General features: G+C 29.4%; 1 long non-coding RNA gene and 1 pseudogene across 1 annotated transcript in view; both read right to left on the bottom strand.

Moving 5' to 3' along the window:
* The window catches only part of LOC107449800 (uncharacterized), a 60,588-nt gene that overhangs the window by 4,481 nt on the left and 48,703 nt on the right, over positions 1-7,404 (bottom strand). The window lies entirely within an intron of this gene.
* LOC107444884 (glutathione S-transferase Mu 1 pseudogene) lies at positions 5,922-6,728 on the bottom strand (annotated as a pseudogene).

Here is a 7,404-nt window from a genome sequence, read left to right as displayed (position 1 = left end):
ACCAGTGATTCCCAAAGTGGTCTATATCGACCTCCAGAGGTCGATGACGACTGACAAGGGGTCCATGTCAAGTGAAAAAAAATTTGAGGGTCCATGAAATGAAAATGCGGGTCAACGATAGTAGATCTTATATGAGCATGTCGTGATTTTTAATTTTGGCATTTCGTGAATGGAATAATCAACAGACTCTGATAGTGCCTATTTACTTACATTATACTTCCTTATAATATAAAAACATATATCTATCTACATTCTACATAATTTATAAAAGTAGCTGTGAAGTAAAAATTTTAGTAAAATTCAAGTTTTTAGGATTATTTTCTGATGTATGAAACGGAATTATTATAAACTAGCAGTTGCCTGCAGCTCAGCCCGCGTACGTAATTATTTTCTCTGCGTGTAAGGTTTTATATTTTGTAACAAAAAAGATTTTTTCCATGGTGAATTGTAGCCTAGCCTGTGTCAACTTTTTAGCTAGCTAGACCTCCAACTTTATCGAATCACAAGATCTCGGAGATTTGTTGCTTAGTTTTTACATGAAAATGTAATAAACTGACCGACACTACACTGCTACGGTTTTGTATACAAACTTATATCCGCAATTATAATATTAGTAGCGGAGTAGGGGTTTTATAGTGCACTATTTTATTCCATATATGTATTAATTAAGTGAAATTAGTATGTTTCATAAAATTGTGAAAGTTGTAGGCATTCGCTTTGTGGTCGCAATACAATTTGAACTTGTAAAAACTTGCACATATACTTATTCCGTATTATGGAATATCGCGAGAAAGTTTTTAATTGCTTTTCCATCTTCATACCTAGTGGAAAGGGGTTTCAGCACAGTTGCCAATTTCCTAACAAAAAAAAAAGCCAGACTGAACATTATTAATCGAGGAGATTTGAGATTAAACCTAACTATATTGATGCCAAATATTGATATTTTATTATGAAAGCATCAGGCTCATCCCTCCCACTAAAAGCATTTATTTATTGCTTAGTTATTTTATATAACAGATACTAAATTTTAATTAAGCTCGTTTTAATTTGAATTTAATTAATAAATGTATAAAATTAACATGTGTTTTTTTCTTAAGTTTTACACACTACACTTCACTGCAGTTAGAAATTTAAATCTTTCGCGGTGAGTAGCACTATACCGGCTGTCAAGAATACATTTTAAGTTGATGAATTCGCAAAAAATTAATATCAGGTAAGCAGGGGGTCTACCCGAAACAGAAAAACTTTGAGAGGGGTCTACGAGAGAATAAAAGTTCGGGAACCACAGCTGTATACAATAACAGGGAACTACTCCACTAAATTTATGTACAATGTTATGTACTTTATAATTACCTATTTGAAATAATTGTGTTTTTTTTTTCCTCCAGCTTTCAAATCCAGTAACGTTAGGCCTCCACCAGGTAGTGCAAGCAATTATGCAAAGTGACTATGCCAATGCATTGGGAATTCATGGACAACTTGTTGCTAATGCTAATTTCAGTGAAATAAGTGGGTTTATGCCCAGTCTGAAAGTCCTTTTGCAGACATCCTCACAACTGAATGTATTCTTGCAATAGAACTATGAATAGGGTTTTTTTTATATTTAAAATATATCTCTCAAGTCATGAAAATTGTATAATTATTATGCTATATATAAAGAATTATGTTTGGAAGAAAAAGGTTTTTCAATTATGTGTTGTGTTATTTCCTTTTTTTTAATTTTGTAACTTATTGTAATACTTCTGATGAAATTGTCATTATACATTATAGAAAATGTAACACTCTAAAACGTAAAAAAAATAATGAAAGCTAGTTAACGATGTAAGATTTGAAAATCTGGCAATTATTTACAAAGGATGGGTACACTCTCAAAATAATATGGTTTATATATATATATATATATATATATTACTTACATAGATTGATAAAAGTAACTTTTTCTTAATGTATGATAAAAACATGACATTAAACATAAAATAATTACATTTTACAATGATCCTGACGTAAGGAAGCATTCACGCCAGGGATGCAAGCCCCTAAAAAGATGATAGGTACATACCTTCTAATTTTGAAAAATTCCCTGATTACTGCACTGGATTCACCGTTAGAAATATTTTGTAAAACCTTATTCGCGATCTCAAAGCTCAAATGCGCCGTCTGGGGAGAGGATCGGCTCCATGTCTTAATTCCCTCTCCTCCTCTTCTCAGTTGTACGGGAATATACTATTTTTCCCTTCCTTAATATTTTTTCGCAATTTACTGTCCGAAATATTATGGTATTTTGACAGTTAATTATACGATAATCATTATCTATCTATCGTATTCATTATAAAATCAAGACAGAAACTAGCGCACTTCCTTTTCCTATGACTATCCGCACGCTAAATGAAAACATGTGAAGTGTTGTTATTGGTAAAGAGTTCTGCACTGCGTTACCTGTAGCCCATTTTGATTGCCAATTTCCAGAAGATAAAATTAACCTTGTAAAAAGGAATTACGAAAAAAATACTGAAAAAAAAAAGAGTCCACTTAAGATTGCTGGCAAAATTGACACACAAAATGGTATTGATGTGTTGTGTGTTGTCATATTTAAGCCCATGCCATTCAGGCTATTGAACCCAAATTTAATCTCATTAAACATTAATCCAAATGCAACTAGATGCTTTTTTAAAAAAAATAATTTATATACGTACAAGGATTAATTTAAAGAGTGCAGATAGAAATTTTTTTAATTTAATACATATTTCTTGATTTTGTATCTCCCAATATGTTATCATATATTATGTATCAATCAGCAATACTCTCTCAGGATATTAATCTTATGAAAAGTTTAAAATATTTATAAAAATGATTAAAATTTCATTTTAATGTTTTTTAAAAGAAATCACTTGGTCCAAAAAAATTTTTTTTTCTTCCTCTTATCACAATATAAGTGTAATTATTGGCATCAGGAAATCTTTATAACTTACATAAGAACATGAAATTAAAGTATTAAAAAGTATGAAATGGGAAGAGTTCATTTGCGCTAACCTTATATTAACCCTTGTGCATTGAACTTAAAATAGTGTTTAATTAAATAAAAACTGCTCAACTTTAATTACAAATTGCTTAATTATAATGCAAGTTTAATTTGGAATCTCGATGCTTTTTTCCTGTGATTCTTCTGATGTTGCCCTTTCCGTAGAACAGTTTTTAACAATTGTTTTCAATAGTTAATAAAATTCTAAAATAATCGGCAAACAAGAGAATTCGTTTTATAAATGAAGGAGTTTTATGAAACTTTTCAAAACCCAAGCCTCTCTTTGTTTTGCTTCTCACTCGCACTTTTTATTATCTTTTTCTTCCGCTCTATGAAAGTCGTTTACACTGTCAATGTTATCAGTCCTATGTAAACTGATATCAAGGGATCTAATTCTTTTATCACAATTGAAGAAATAACACATCAAATAACATAAAAGCCATAAATTCTATCTTTTTTGAAAGGAGATTTGTTAATATTGCAGTTACGAGAAATAAGGATTTTTTGTATGAAAACTTATATTTCTTTGAAAACTCCACCATATTTTTCGAATTTAATGAAAATGTAACGAAAATTACCTTATATATATAAAAAATTCACCCAAAAAGTTTTGAAAATAAATTGAAACTAATGTTTTGGATCAACCAATCCACTGGATCAACCAATCCAATGTGTTTTTCTAATAATGTAAATCTTCAGTTGAAGATATAATACACTTGGCAAAATAAAATAATTTCCACTAAAAAATATTCAAATAGTATCCCAACCAAAAAAGATTTCGAAATCTAAACTACCATCAAAAATAATTCCCGGTAATCCTAAATCTAAACTACTAATTGTATTACTCTCTTATTTCTTATTTCATGTGATTGTAAAAGTTGTGCTTTGTTGATAGATGATTTTTTACATATCCAATTTTAAACTCTGCAATTTTAAATGATAGACAACCAAATTTGAACGAAATCACTTAAAGAGTTATTGACTAATAAGTTATAAATAAAGACGTATTTTTAAACTCTCATTTCTCAGTTCGATCTTTTTCGTTCGTATAACTAGTCATTTAAAATTATATCGTTCAAAATGGTGTAAAAATCTACATAACTTACAATCCAAAAATTTTTGATTATTGTTAAATAAAATAGTAAATAATTGTTGAAATAATTTCATTTACATTGATTTATCTTTGAATATACGAAGTTCATAATTGTTTTCAAATAATTTTCGATTTGCTAGGATACTTACTCTGATAGGGAGACATACGCGAAATGTGACATTAATAAGATAAATGGGCCCAAACTTTTTGAACATTCAAGATTATTTTGACGATTGAAAATCCAAATATTTAAAAAAAAATTTCTTTAGAGAAAGCAAGTTATTATGTTTGATTTCAGAACTAAATTAATAGTTAGCACTAATTAATTAAAGTAATTGAGGTCTACCCTTTAAACAATTTAGATTTGCACTCAGTTCCCTATTAGAATACAAATTGTACAGTAAGCAGCAGTGTAAGCAGTTACTCGGTTTCGTTTTCAGTAGCTTTTTTTATAATTGTTTCTTATTATTTTATTCATTTATATTCGAAAAATTATGAATTGCAATGTTCATTCATTTTTAATATTCTTATTCCCTTTTAATTAGGTCATTTTAAAAGACGAAACACAAAATTTGAACGAAATAGGTCAAATTAGAGATCTTAAAAAATAGTATTTCAAAAATAAAGTTTTTTTTTTTTAAATTTTAATTTTTATGTTTTTAATTTTGAATTTGCTGGCCCTATATATTGAATTTCTATTCCTTACGATTCAAAATTTTCCGACCCTTATTAAATAAAATGACAAAAAACAAAGCTGAAAAAAATATACATATAAGAATAGCAAACTATTGTTAAAGAACTCTTTTCCCTATCCCTATCTGGAATTTCGGTTTGTTGACTATTTTCATTCTTAACAAAACTTTTGATGATGAAATATCATTCAGAAGGATTATACCTTTAAAAAAAAAAGGTGGAAAATTTAGGCGTCACTTTATTTGATTAAAAGAAATAGTGCCTCATAATGTTAAAAATTCTAAAGATTTTTTTCAGTATGCTAAGTAGTAAAATTACGCGATTTGCAGTTTTGAATACACATTTTAAAACCACACTTTTGTCTGTTTTTTCATTTTAAAATTTCCCCAAGAAACTGCGGAATAGAGTAAATATCCACCGTCACTGTCTTTGGGGAAATCAAATAAATAGGATTAAAATCATAATTAGAAATTTCTTTACCCATCTCTACCTCTTTGGCAATAGAGTTCGTTCGGGCGTATGGAAATCAAAAATGTCAGCAAACTTTGACGAATCGTTAAGAAGGAAAGCGAGATTAGAGACATCAAAATGTGTTTGATTGCCGGGGAAAACTGATAAGCTGATAGTTGAAAAGAGATTATTAGAAATAATTTAAAATTGCAAATGGCAATCAAAATGTTTTTTTTTTTTTTTTTATTACCGCTTTTTTCAATAGCGATATCCATTTTTTGCATAAATATCAATTCGAAACTCCCATTATACATATTTTTGTTCATTTTTACAAGGATTAAAAAAATAAGTATTAAGGGTGGTGATAACACAACACCATTTTAATATTAAAATGAACTTCCTGAAATTGATATAACAATTTATTGCTGTGGATTCTACATTCTCGTTTCAATTACCAATTTTAAGATATAAATATGATTAAGTTGATATTAAATTATAATAAATATAAATACGCAGTTTTACTTAATTTGAAAGCAGTTTCATTAAATTTTATAATTAGAACTGTAATAAAGTTTTACTTACCTACTACGGGTTTACTTACCTTAATAGTCACAAAAATATCAATTTTATAAAAAAAATTATTACTAAACTACATGAAACAATATCTTTCGTTAATTTTGATTATTTATTTCTGTTGATGTATCTGCCACTGAACATTCATAAAAGAAACTTACATAAGCATTGCTTAGTAAATAAAAAATACATTAAGTTTTCTCTTTCTTTTTAATCAGAATAAAATGTTCTTGGAGCTCTCATTATACCTATTCTGGCATTTCACCACTACCTCCCCAATGGGCTAGTTTTCCAACAATTGGCCATCTTTTCGATGAACTGAAGTATTCTTGCAGTTCAGGTAAATTTCCGATTCTTTCGTGGTAAGCTTTGAGGTTCGGAAAGTCATCCAAAACTGTCTTTGAAAACAAGACACAAAAATCAAAAGCTTCATAAGCCAGAAAGTCTACGTAAGTGATATTATCGCTGACGAGGAATTTTCTACGCCCAAGAAATTCAGCATAAAGTTTCAACATACCAGGAATGGCGTTGAAAGCTTCCTTTTGTGCTTCATCAGAATCTGTGTAAGCAACCTTCTGGAAAAAGAACATGCGAAGATCCGAGATTTGTTGTTCAACTAACGAGGCTCTTAGTTTTTCTTCTTCAGTTTCTCCTTCCAAATCATATACTTTAGCCAAGTACCTCAGAATTGCGAAACTTTGTGTCAACTTGACTTTATCATCGATATAATAAGGCAAATTTGGGAAATCCAAGCCTAAGGTGAACTTTTCTTTTTGCCATGTATCAGGATCTTGATACCTCTTGTCTTCGAATTTTACATTTTTGTAATGAAGTAGATACCGAATTGGTTCTCCGAGACCTCGTAAATCCCAATAAGCTAACGTGATTTGACTCATTTTTAAAAGAAAATGTTTAGAAATTTCGTTTGCGCGACTGTTGTCAAGGATAAGCGCGGATGAGTTTATGATGTCAAAATGATTTTGTTACTCGATAAAAGAGTATTATCCCTAATATTTAACTTCCTTCCCACTACGTCTTTATTTGTTTCTGAGCGACCTCGAAACAATTCTATTCAAAAGATTAGATGATTGTTAGTGTTTCATTTCGTTAGGATAAGCTTTTATAATAAAAGACTTTAGATAATTTTTTTTTGTTATTGAAGAGATTTTATGAAACGTAAAAAGTTATGTATTATTAGTTCAGATGATTTTCAAAAATGAAATCAAAGGAATAACTCCTCAAAAGCCTCTTCTGAAAATAAATTGATTTTAGGAAATTTTTTTAATTTAAAAAAAAACTTGCGTTAAGTCAGGCCGTAAAAATTTAACTCTTTAGTTACATTTCAGCGTTCAGTAGACCGACCAACGCTCTATTTTTACTACAAGTGTAACAATCATTAATTTTCGGGGTAAAAATCGCATCTTAATTTTTTTATTCCATCGTAGTCTCTTTGCATTTTTCTAGACTCCTTCGCATTAAGTTTTTATGCAGCAAAGCAAAATGCAACGTAAATTAATGGAATCCACTAATTTCAACCATCAATTAATGGAGCCCACTGTTAGATGTCTAAAAGGGT

The sequence above is a fragment of the Parasteatoda tepidariorum genome, chromosome 3 (genome assembly GCF_043381705.1).
Source record: "Parasteatoda tepidariorum isolate YZ-2023 chromosome 3, CAS_Ptep_4.0, whole genome shotgun sequence".
NCBI classification, from domain to species: Eukaryota; Metazoa; Arthropoda; class Arachnida; order Araneae; family Theridiidae; genus Parasteatoda; species Parasteatoda tepidariorum.
Note: the sequence above shows the minus strand (reverse complement) of the source record. Positions and strands in the feature narration are given on the sequence as shown.